The 13,419-nt window shown below is 33.9% G+C and overlaps 1 pseudogene; it reads right to left on the minus strand.

Moving 5' to 3' along the window:
* Window positions 1-219: 219 nt before the first annotated feature.
* LOC104909901 overlaps window positions 220-13,419 on the minus strand; it is a 26,792-nt pseudogene continuing 13,592 nt past the window's right edge.

Raw genomic sequence — 13,419 nt, forward strand, 5'->3', positions numbered from 1 at the left:
GCTTACAAATAAATAAAATGAGATTAAATTCAAGAAGATTCCTTTACTACCTGCTTGATGTAGCAGGTAGGTTAAGTAGCATAACATTCTATACATACATAGAGTTTTGCAGTAAAACTGAAAAATCTCTTATGTGCAGTACTGGAAGACAATCAAGCTGAAACACACCATGCACATAAAATGAACTCAGGTATTTGTCCTCACTGTGCTACAGTTCTGTTAGTAATGTCCAAGGGAGCAGGGGAACTGGAATGTCAGTTATCCACACTACACTTTATTCATTTCCTCTTGCCCAAAATAACTGAATTCATTACCACTATGAACAGTACTTACCTTGTGAAACACATCTGTCTTAACATGCATAGGCTGTTCAAACAATACAGAGAGAGTACTCCTGGAGCCATCAGAGGTAAACTTTTTTAGATTTTGGGCATGGGCAATTTCAAAGCAGTTTAGTTTGATTTTGATCTCTATTCAATTTGCCAAAGCTTGACCCATGCAATCCCAGTCCTGTTACAAATATCCATTTATCTACGGGAAGCTGAATATTGTTTGTATCACTCCCTGCACCTCCACTGATTAATGCGGTACACAGATGACTGAAATCAATGGCATTGCTGAGGTACAAGTCCTTTTCTTTTTGTCAGCAGAAACTGTAGTTTGGGTTTATTTGCAGCTGTATGCCGTAGTATATATTGTTTGTTTTCTCAACAGTGATTTTGGTGCTACAAGACTCCACTGCCTGAAATGTCTCCAGTGCTGCCCGTTAGTTATCTGTGAAATACTTCCTGTCCCTTAATCATCTGTAATACTTGATTCTTCATGGTTCTGTCTGCAACTTCTATCACATTTTTGCTTTGTTATTTGTTATATTCAGCATTTATTCACAATGGTTTCTTCTATTCTCTTCAGTCAGTTTTACCTCAAGCCAGGGTTTGGTACCTGCCCGTGTCCCTTAGCAGAGGAATCAATGGGAAAAGGCTCTCAGAAGAGCTTTGTGAGAACATGTCTAATAATGAATTCCACACTGGCCACCAGTGGCAATCAGAATTACTTTTTGCTTTGTAGACGTTTGATATACAATAAAACATTTCATAGGTTACTAAACATCATTATCATCATTTAACAGGAGAAACAAACAAACAAACAAAAAACTCAGAAATGCACCTCGCAGCCAAGAGGTTTTTCTTTTTTTTTAATGTTTTGTTTTATTTTCTCTCCTAAGAGTGTGTAAACATCTTCAAACTCACTGTGTCAGATTATGTTGCCTGCTTGTCAGTATCTAAAGTTTCTTAAAACTTGTGTCCAGGAGATATTGGAAATATCACATTTTTACTGAAGAAGATACATAAAGTATCTTCAACCACATGCTTTTGTGATTAGGTTCTCTGTTCTGTGCTAATATAGCCTGTACTTAGAGAATATTCCCATTCTAATTTAATTTTGCCATAAAGACATTTTAAAGAAACAATTTAGATCAGTATCTCTAAGGTAATACATGTTTAATATAATTATTTGGACAATCAGCAAGTGGATTTTCTTATGCCCTGTTTGCTCTATCTTGTTTACTTTTGACCTAGATTAATTAACAAAATAGTTCTTTCAAATCTAGCGTGTAGACTAAGCTTTCTTTTACATATTAAAAATGATATCACTGTGCACTGCTGTCAGATTTATGGTTCAGTGCCATCCCAGCTGACACAGAATAAATCAGTACTCAGAAGAATATGAATAGAAAACCAGAGGAAGAGCTTGTTTTCTTTAATTATTGAATTGATATATATTATAATTAACATAATGGTTGGAATGTAATTACACTACCATACAATAATTTATTTTGAGTTTATGTACTGTGTCCAATTTGCCTGTGTTAACCCCTAGCCTTCATATTATGGCTTGGCATCATGCACTTGTAATAACAGATGTTCATTTTATTTTTGTAATTACCTTAATATGAGATTTAGGGTAATTATTTGTTCAACTGTATTAATAATATGCAGTTTGAGAACGTTGGTAAAGAAAAAAATAATGTATCAAATTACAAACATTTCCTATACTATTTTTTTCTATTTTCAGATTAATTTTAATTAACTGTAACCTGCTGTTTGAAAAACCAGTGGAAACAAACTGAAATTGGAAGTAAACAGGAGTTCCAGCAGAGCTATTTCATGCAAATAAAATAAAAAATGTGGAATTAATTGCCAAAAGCACTGATGCAATCTGTATAAATGAATTCATGGAAGATTAGGGAGAAATTAAACTGCAGTGACAATACAGAAGGGTGAGAAGGAAATGCATTTAGAGAGTTGACAGGGTTGGGTCAAACAACCTGACTTATTTAAGTAATTCGTTACTGATGTGTTTCCCTCACGAGTCCCATATGTAGATTCACAGTTTTATCATCAAAATCATTTGTTAATATAACAAAAACTCAGACAGGGTCAAATCCAAGGTCCAAAAGTTCAAGCTTGGGAAGAGATCTTTCATTCTGAAGGCAGATGGTACCATAGTTGTTGGGTGATTGGTGATTTGTTTACTATATATGCTGACCTAGCATTCTCAGTGGCTTACTTGGAGTTTTAGGGAAAGGAAATAATTCAGTTAAACAGTACAACAAGGTTGCCACAGGTCATGGCCATTAGTGGCCTACTAAGCTTTTTATTTGACAAAACCTCATAGAAGAAAACCTTTTCGCTGATGGTAGCAAAAATAGCATGTTATCCACCACATTTCTTTAATTTAGTGACCTCAATATTTTCAGGGAGGGGACTAATAACTATGAAAAAAAAAAAAGAACGTTACCTAGGCAATTTTAAAACCATTTGAGATTTGGATGGGATCTCAAGATATCATCTGAACATCTGCAGTAATTTTATATTGCCCTCAGAGGATGATTCATGCACTAATTATCCAATGCATCAATTGAGTAGCACTAGAATGGATTGTAACATTTCCCTCATTTCTTCTGTGTATAACAGAAACAGCTGTGGGATTGGAGAAGGGATGGAAAAAGCTATAAAACTGACTGATATCAAAGTATTTCTAAGTGGATGCAGGAGTTATCAGAAGGCTGAAAAAGCTGTGTATAGATGTGTTTTGAAAGGTTACTTGCATTTTAAGGGATGCATAGGAGAGATCAACTCTAGTAACTGTTCTCCCTGATGTGTTCTCACTGCTTAAAATGAAGATAAACTCAAAAGATGTGTATATATTCATAGCTGGCTTTCGAAGACTTCAGGAGCTAGAGTGGTTTGAAACACATTTTCAACAAAAAATCAAGAAGCAGGCAAATAAAAACAAACAAAACTTTTCATTGTGCAAATCGGAACTCATTTTTATTTTTATTTTTTTCTTCATGGAAACTAACTTGCATTATCGTTGGTGTTGGTGGCTTTTTTTCAGGTAAGTAAAATTACAAAAGGATCACCATCTTACCATGACTCAATGCATCATTCTTGCATAAAGTTTACAGCTTAGTCAAGCTAGATTGGAACCTTACTGTGCTAGATATTTTGTGTCATAGAAAAATTTCTGTGCTTTATAGCTCATTGTAGACATTTTCAATACAAACTGAGTGACATATATGCCTATGTGATTTTTAAATTGCTTGAAAAGACAAGCTATTGATAGATAGCTATTAAAAGTCACTGTAGACAGTTTAGATTGTCAAACTAAGAAACTGTTTATTGAAAAGAGTAGAGGAGAAATTCCCTAATGCTTGTACTACCTCAAGAAAAATGATTTGGAACCAGTATGAAACTGCAGAAAGGCTTCCCATCTGGGAATTTCATTGCAAGAATCTCATTTTCAGTGTTTTGTGACAAACGCGTCCTGCAACCGGAAGTTTACATCAAAATCTACCTGTCATTTTGGCAGAATACTGCTTGGAAATGCAAATTAAGTATACTATTAAAATTGGAACTAGAAGACAAAGGACAAAAACATAATTCTTTCTATAAGCTTCATGATCATTGAACCATTCCATGAGTTCTTAAACCAGTCACACATTTTTAAATGCCTCTCCTTGCCAGTATATAGAATTGTGTTTCAGCCCACACTTTCATATTTCATTTGTCACAAAAACAAAACAACAACAACAAAAAGGTAAGCTGTGTTTCTTACAAAAGGCTTCCCATTCCTCACTACTTGTTTTCTCAGTTAGGTTTTAATTAGAAATCACCGCCAGAATTTTAGATTTGCCCATGACACAGCTTTGTCTGTCATTTACTTCTGTTATCAGTCAAGATTGAATAAGTGCACAGGCAGAAAAATAGTGTTGAAGGAATAGATTTTTTTGCAAGCTTGAGCACTCAATAGTTACAGAATTCAGAAGTATTTCTGCTTCTGAATTTCTAATTTCTTTCCTGTTTGTCTTCAATGCAGCCTTTAATTATGTAATTGAATTGTGACACTCCATTAATGTTTACTTAATTCATCACATGACTCTGAGGATTCTCCTCAAGCTGAGGTTTTATAGCTGAAGCTTAAAAGATTTTATTGAGCTTTAGAAACATGAAGAGGATTTACCACAGGAATCAAGAAAAGAAAGACAAAGGGAAAAAAAATGTGATTTTCCAGTGAAGCCTGTGATTGAATCTTGATGGATCTCATCAAAAGCCACATAAAGATATGATGTAGAAATACTGATTAGAATTTGGAAGAATGTCACAGCAGAACATGTTATAATCATTTTGAAATGCTTTTAAAATCATACTAAACTCCTTCACTTGTGAAAAAAAGTCACAGTCAGAACTAGAGTTTAAAAGTATCATAAGCACACTTCCTTGCTGATAGTAAAATCAAATCCAGTTTATTTGAAGAGAATTAAGCTACATTTTTAGAATATCCCATTTTCTGAGTTTTGAGGATAAAATCCCACTGACATTATTTCATACTGAAAATGAAACTGAAAAATTAGTTGATCAGGAAAGTGATAGCAGATGTGAAGACCAGGGTCAAAGCCATTTGGAGGTAGACTCTGCTCCATGAGCTTCTTTTCATATGAAGTAGAACATAGTCTACAGGAGGGATTTCAAATGCCTTTCACACCATCTGTTCCTAAATAATCCATGGTCTTTTAGGGATTTTGCAAATTTGTTTTTAACTTTGCCAAATTACCCATATTACAAAAAGCCTACATATTTTACCTAATTTGTGGGTGATTTGCATCCAGAGTAACAGAAGGCTCATCCATATCCATTCATCTCTGCTCAGGTTTATAATTGCAAAGCTTCCACAACTCCAGATTTGAAGTGTAAGATCTATAGTATTTCAAAGGTCATATATATTTATTGTAACTAAGGGAAACTAAGTATTTTTTTCCTATTCTCTATCAGGTGACTATGACCAATCTTGGTTGGATACAGAAGAAATAAACTTTTGTGTTTCATATTAAATCTAAAGTGTGCTTTGAGATCAGAACAGCATCAAACAGGTGATGAAAAAGGCAGAATCTAAATTTGTATAGAAATCATAAGGGATGTGGTACACTTTCTTCACAATCTATTTAGCTTCATATACATCCCGCAATGCCAGGCTATCTAAGCACAGCATGATCCATAGGTTTGCACATTACTCAGAATGTATGATCAGATCTCAGAAAACAGCAAATGCTATCAATAAAATATGAAGCAAAGTTAATTACAAGCTTCCATTCAGAGTCACCCTGCCGAGTATGGCCCATTATAATGAATCATTCCTAACTTGTAGGAGAGACTGACAGATTTTATAAGCTTTCTGTTCTTCAACTTTTCCCTGTGTAATATGTGCTTGCTGTACACTAGGAAAGTGATTAAGTATCAATTTCGTGTAGAATAAGGAATAAATGTTTAAAAGACTAATGAGACACTATTTTTACTACTTAGAGTACTGTGACTAACTAGTGAGTCAGATGAATGCCTCTATCATTTTAATTAGCCATTGGCCGTAACCTTTTTATTTTTTTTTTTCCTTAAACCCTCTATTTTATATTTTTAATTACTTTTATCTATTTTTTTCCTTGCAGGAAAGTGCTTTTTGAATGTTGAGATGGATAATTTGTTTTCTAAAGATCTTGCTGGACTGTACACATATTGCATTTTTGACTGAATTTGTGGGAAACTGAAACCAGAGTCATATGACCTTGCTAATTCATTGTCAGTCTGAGCCGTGTTTCACTGACTTTTCTGGAATGCACATATTTACAAGCTTCTTACCTGTCTCTGATAGTGTAGTACAGATTTACATACCTGAAAACTTCTACAGCAATCTTTTATCAAGTGTTGTAGAAAACATCCACTCATGGCATCATTATAACTGATTTTGTTATGTCTTTGGATTTGAAAATATCTGAGGAAATGATCAGTTTCTAAAGTTATAAATCTTCTTACTACCAAAGTTCTTTCTACATGCTATAGTGCTCTTTGAGATTTCATCTCCATGAAATTCTGAATTGCCCATTTATTTGAATCGTACCTCACTGGACTAAGCCTTTCGCTCTCTAAATCAAGAGCAGAAGTGAACATTTGGTAATAACATAACGATACAAGTGAGATTTCTCTCAGAACTATCCCAGTAACTGAAATCAGAATAGAATTTTAGAATACTTTAGAGATATACTTTTAATCAAACGACTGTCATCTGATAAGATGTTAGTTCAACCAGTTCTCTCTAAAGAGGAAATATTTATATTCATTTCTAGTAAAAATGTACACATATATACATTTTTCATTTGTATCTACATAGAGTTTTAAAAAAGCCTCCTGGTCCAATGTCCAATTTTAAGTCCAAACTCTATATCAAATTTAGTCTAAATTAAAGCCTTCTTTAATGCCACATTTGTCAAAACAAAAGAAGTGAAAATTTGACATTTACTGTTTGTGAGTAGAAGACAATTTACATGTGTCATGTTTGATTTTGGATGAATAGAAATTCTCATTTTATATTCATGTTAGGAAAAAAAAATCTGTTTTTCTTTGCTGCTTCACATTTCAGAATCCAGTTTAATATAGAAGGACAGTTTTCTGCTGCCTTTACAGGAGCAAAATAAGGAACATTATGCAGTATAAATTGGCTTTGAGTTCTAACTAGTTTCATGTCTTCTAAAACAAACAGGTTTGCTTGTCACAAATTCTGGAAGATTTTGTGTGAGACAATGAAGCATGCTTAAAGAAGCTAATACTTACTGGCCTGGAAGCCATATTTTTTTATAACCAAGGAGTGCAAATAAACTTGCTTGTCAGGGCAGAAATTTAAAGGTCAGTGCTCAGATGTCATAAATCATAGATCTAGGAAGAAATAGATTAAGGAAGCCCCAAATACTGACTCAACATAAGCAGCACAGAAGTGCTGTTTTAATTCTGTAAGAAAGAACTGATTCCAGTTATTAATATATTTCTCAGGAGTAATTTAATTCTAGTTCACCTTTTAAGAATAAAAACATAATATAAGTTACAATTCTAGAATTTTATGCAGCTTTGTTTCTTACTCTAATCAATATTAATTTTTGCCTTTTCACTGCTGCTCAAAATGTCTTATTTATGTCATTCCTAATATATACCTGTCTTTTTCTAGTTTTGGAGATTGAAACTTACATGCTCCCCTACTTTTTCAAAGGGCACATTTTTCCTTATTTTGAATTTTTATCTTCCTTACAGCAATGTGTTTTCTCCAATTCTGCCTGCCATCGTCATGAAGAATGATTGAGTTTTGGGGAAATAAAAAAACACTATATGCATCATAAATATAATCTTGCAGTTGTCTCTTGTCTGTAGTCTTTTCTACTTTAGGTTAAGTAACCTGAGTCATTCAATTTTTCCTGGCAGAACATGCTAATAGTCCTCCTTTCACCCTTATTTTACTCTTGCTCTATTGAACCTAATTGTGTCATGAATTAGAGATTAGGTTGTAATGGTGCCCAGTGACAAAGAAGGAATTAAAGGGACAAATTGAAACACAAAAAATTTTGCATAAATATAACACACCAACACTGTTAAAAAATAATAATTAATTAATGTTTTATTTTGACCAACTGTGAGATTAATTGCATGCTGGAACAGGTTTCAAGGAGTTGTTGTTGGGTATCCATTCTTAGAGATAGTTAAAACCCAACTGGACACAATCCTGAGCTGGCCCTGCTTTGAGCATGGGAGCAGGACTAGAGAAGTCCTTTGCCACTATTCTATGATTCTGTGAAAATATCATTAAAGTTTAGGTTATAGCTATAGGACCGTCTTTCTTAAGAGAACTGGAAAAAACATAATTCACTGTCTTAAAAATCTCTAAGGTGTTTCAGTTATGTAGAAAGTGTAGAGAATATTAATTTAGAAAAATCAGGAAAAGAAAAATTTACACACAAATATAAAGGCTAAAATAAAAGCTTATGAGATAGTTACTATATGAAGTTGTGTAGAAAAAAATTAGCAAGCTCAAACATGTTTAACTAAATGGTATGCATCTTTTATGTGAAGAGAGAAAGTTAAATCTGAATTTCAAAACATGCAGGTATGTCAGTTTCATGGTTGAATAAGGAAAAAGGCATATTGTATAAGTCTTTTATTCACTTTTAAATAGCTACTCAGAACTTTTGTCTGTTGATGTATGACTTATACCCATTTTCTGTCATAAGAAATGACATAAAATGTTCATTTATAAAGAAAAATCAATCACTGACACACTAACTGCTCCCTCAAATGTGATTCTTCTCATGAAATTATGCTTAACTTGCATTTCACTAGTTCATTATATGTTTATTAAAATATCCTGATAATGTGCTGTTCTCAGAACAAATCCATGATTATAGTTGTGTATGTGGTCATGTGTGAATATGAGTGGTTAGAGAGCAGCTTTGACAAGCAAGATTTTTTTTTTTTTCAGTGTAAACCTCTAAGATTTCCAGTCTTCAGAAGTAGGAACCAATAATTGCACTTCCATCAGTGACTTATTATGGATTCACTATGTTTTTGTTTCAAATATAGTTCTTATTTGGGCTGAAAAAAAAAAATAAAACAAATAAAGACAAAAGATATTCAAATAATCTTGACAGATTTGTCAGACTGATTTTTAGAGTAGGATATAATTTTTCAATTATGACATCTTTCGCATAAGGTGTTTCTTACATGTGATTCCAGAAAAGTGTTTGGGAATTCTCAGCCTTGGAAGAGTAGTATTATGGAAGCAAGAAGCTAGGTTACTTTTTGTAAAGGTCAGTTTTGCAATCATATTCAGTGTTTTTTTTTTTCCAGGCATATTTAAGGGTTTATCATATTCTCCTAATCTATATATTTTGCAGAATGGATGGCTGAAGAACCATATAGCAAGTCGCAGAAGGGTAGAAAGGAATTACACTGCCATATACACACTGTATTACAGAATAGGAATACCTGTCAAGGCATATGGCTTATCTCCAACTGCAAGTTCACACGATCCATTTTTTATGTACTAAAAGAAAACACTTTTGTTTACTGACTTTATTAGTGGTTTTATTAAAGCAAACAGTAGTATGTTTTCAAATTTATTGTAGTTACCTGTGGAATTTGAAGTTACATTTATATTTCACAGATTTACAGTTAGATCTATACCTGATTTGAGTGACTAAAATACAAAAGTGCATTTTTCCAAAATGCAAACCTGTATGCTTCAGTCAGATTCCATACTGTCTTATGAGGCATTTCATATGTCAATGGAAGGTTGTATGTACTTTCACTTATCAGAGATATTTCAAGAAATTAAAATCCTTCTGATTTTTCCGAAACAGATATTCCAAAGTGTCTCATCAATATAATTCAGATCTAATGCAAAGAAGGAGAAAGCATACATCAGTTAAAATCATCTTTCTGCTTGCTGAATCAAAGTTGTATGATGAAAATAATAACTTTTAAAAATTTCCATTTCAATTTCATATCTTCTTGCCTTGGACATTGGTTACAGTATAGTAGAAGGCAATAACTTTTTTTTTTTTTCCTATTCCTACTTGAGTGCAGACTTTATATCACAGAATGTTAAACTGTATTGCATTTTCTTTTGCAGAGCCATCCACAACATCAACAAATTAAAATGTAAAGATAGAAATGGGGAACTTCCCACTTTCGGAGATAGCTTCTAAAAACCATGACTTGTGAGAAACTTCACTCCGTGTGGAAGGGCAATTACTGAGATTTTCAAAGACCAAATTTCTTAACCTCATCTTTTAGATGGCACATGAAATCCAAAGTTTATGTTGAGGTATGGCATTTAACAGGTTTATGTACTGGGATGTTTTGCTATGAACATAGAATTTCAAACTTCATGTATGACCAAGCTTCATATATGAAGCTAATCTAATTGAGGAACTAAGAACAGATCCTCTGATTTTCTGGGCTGCATCCTATGTGCGATCATCTACTTTCACCTTGTGCAAAACACAAAGATGACTGTTTTGATATATGAATGAGACGGGATGTTTAGAAATAGGAAACGTACAGAAACTAAAGGCTTGCAGTGGTAATAACATGCAGAACATGCAGGTATCTAGCAGATCTGAAAACCCTTTTTTGATTCATCCAGCTAGACATCGGATTTTTAAAAGCATGACTGGAAGAAGTTCACATATCCCTTTGAGTACCATTGAAAGGTTGGTACTTCTAAGCTGGCATTTAGACTGATGTCAAAACTAATGTCAGTTAGATTTGCAGATTAATTTTTTTTCCTCTTGCTGTGTACTATGCCAAAAATAATACATACACATTTTTTCCTTACAGAAAGATTCCCAGTTGATTACTTGATTTTATTTCTTCCTCATATTTTATCCTGTTTTACTAAAATAGAATTATTTTAAACAATTATACAGCTGCAGCACTTCATAGTTGCTAATGCTTGACTGTGAAGTTTTCTGCATGTGTGCATTTTCTTTCACCCTATTTGGGCAACTTTGTTTTTCATAACACCAGTATTTCTAAAGCTAAACAAATAATTGATGGTGTCTCCTTATTTGCTGGCACTATTAATTTGGGTCAGCTCTCAAAAATCAATATATCCCTCTTTTGTATTGCAAACATGTAAGTTGTTCTTTGGCTATTAGTGTTCTCCTGCTCTCAGGGATTTCAGTGCTCAGTATTTTCAAGATATTTGTCAATTATAAAAGCAAAGAAGTACAGCACAATCCTTCAGCTGATGTTGGAGTATACCCAGATGTATATGAAATGGAATGAGGAAATACACAGAAAAGTGTGACTCATTGTTTCCCTGTCCCACAGATTTTGTTTAATGCTAAATGGAGACCTTCAGTAAAATAGCTGAGGTAAGCAGAAGTCATGTACTCTGGTGTTTACCTACATTAAATACGTGAATTCATCCACTTTCACTTATCATAACACAACTGAATTTCCTCTAACACTAGCTGGGAAATTTCATTTCTTCACTGAACTCACTGAGAATGTATTATTAGAAATAAAAATTATACTTTTTTTCTTTCCTCAAAACTTAAAGTAAACAACATAGTTTAAGAATTATGATATACTGAAGAAAATTGGTAGGGGTAAAACAACAATAACCATGGGGAAAAAGAAAATGCTACATATATAAAGAAGCAAATACTTTCTGTCTTATTCCATACCCTAGGCAGTGAAGCATTTACTCGTGGTATGAGAGAATCAGTTTCAAAACACTCTAGGACTACAAACTCTGCTAAAAGATACTCCAGGGTGGACTTTCATGACATTTACTTTGTGGATTATTGAAATATTTATTCATAGGGCTGCAGAAAAGCAGATTTTTCAAGATAACAAATAGAGCACTTGTCCAGACTTGGGAGATTGTTTCTATCACACTTTCCAAGGGCCTGTGGTAAACTTTTTGAACGTCTTTAAAACATATTTAAGAGAGAAAATCTAGAAGATACCACGTACCACTATATGCATATGCATAGGCTTGCAAGAAAAAAATCTGAAAGTGTGAAATTGTATAGTTTGCAAGTTCTTTTACATCTCAACATTACAAAACGATCATCATAGAAAACAAAAGAAAAGGGAAAAATAAAATCAACTACCTGCATTCAGTTCTTCTGCCTGTTTCCTTTCATTCTTTGCATGGGACGGAGACAGAAAGGAAATATTATTTTCAGATACTCCAATTTAAGTTTTGGGTGAAACAGAGATTTTTCAATGGAGGCACAAATCACGATGTTTTGTACTTGTGGATAAACTTTCTGTTATGATCTACACACTCCTCAGAATTTACACAGTTAATGATAAATTTGAATAGCTGTAGGACTGGACCTTCTGGGACTTTCATGAGGAAGATAGGAAGCTGAGATAAGAAACCATGAGGGATTTATTTTATTATTGATGTTTTTGCTCATAAATAAGCAAAATTACTTCTGACAGTTCTCGGCAGTACCAGGGAAAATATTCACAGATAGGCTGATAGTCATATGCAGAAAGAGGAGTTGAATTCACCCAACTGGTGAAGGGGCCTTCTGACTACATAGCACTCCTCCTCAGAAAGCAGCCTCAGTCCAAGAGATGCTCTCCTTTCAGTGGCTGGCCCTTGTATGAGCCCAGGATGGCTCCACTCTTGGTCAATGCCTTCTGGTCACATGGGGAGGACAGATGCAAACAATTTGCCTGTGCTCCCTAGGCCAGCCACACTCCTTCACCAGTTGTACGATCACCAGTTCAACACATCCCTAACAGATCCCTTACACTGACATATCTTAATAAGAACTTTGTCTGATCATCTTCATATTGCATTCTAGAAGTACCTGTAGAGCTGAATCCTTTCCAGTAATAGCTGAGTATACTGGATGCTAGCACTGATGTTAGTAAGATGAAACCCAAAATAAAATGTTTATCAGTTTAAACACAGTTAAGACAAAGAAACCCTTCTGTATTCATTATCCTTTGTATTCAATTACTTTTCCAAGTTCTCTTCTCATTAATACCACGTCTTCTCACTGTGGGCCCCTACGCTTGTTGCCCCATGATACAGTCTAAAACCTAAAAAACTAGTCAAAATTCTCTCCTTACTTATTTAACCTATATTTATTTGCTATAGTATTTCTCATCATTCTCTGTGTAGTTTCACTGCCTTGATGAGTCACTTTGTTGTAGCTTTGATAACAGCTGCAGTAATCAAAACTTGAAGAAAGGTACTATGTTTTTTGGTGCTTCCAGATTTTGCAGTTTGCAGCTGATATAGTAATTTTGTCAGCTGAGAGAATTAGACATCTGAAATACTTCTAGAACAATCAATGCACAAGCAGCTTTTGAAGCTGCTGAAATGAAGTCATTTTTTGCTAATTAGATTTTAGTAGTTGTAAAAGGGAAAGATGAAAATGTATTTTTTCCAGTTGGAATGGTTGGTTGGTTATTGATACCGTACTAGAACACAATACCATCCTTGCAATTTTTCTTAGAATTTTGCAGCCCAGAAGTGGTTCATGTTCCACTAATTATGGGAAAAAAA

Source organism: Meleagris gallopavo, chromosome 2 (genome assembly GCF_000146605.3).
Source record: "Meleagris gallopavo isolate NT-WF06-2002-E0010 breed Aviagen turkey brand Nicholas breeding stock chromosome 2, Turkey_5.1, whole genome shotgun sequence".
NCBI classification, from domain to species: domain Eukaryota; kingdom Metazoa; phylum Chordata; class Aves; order Galliformes; family Phasianidae; genus Meleagris; species Meleagris gallopavo.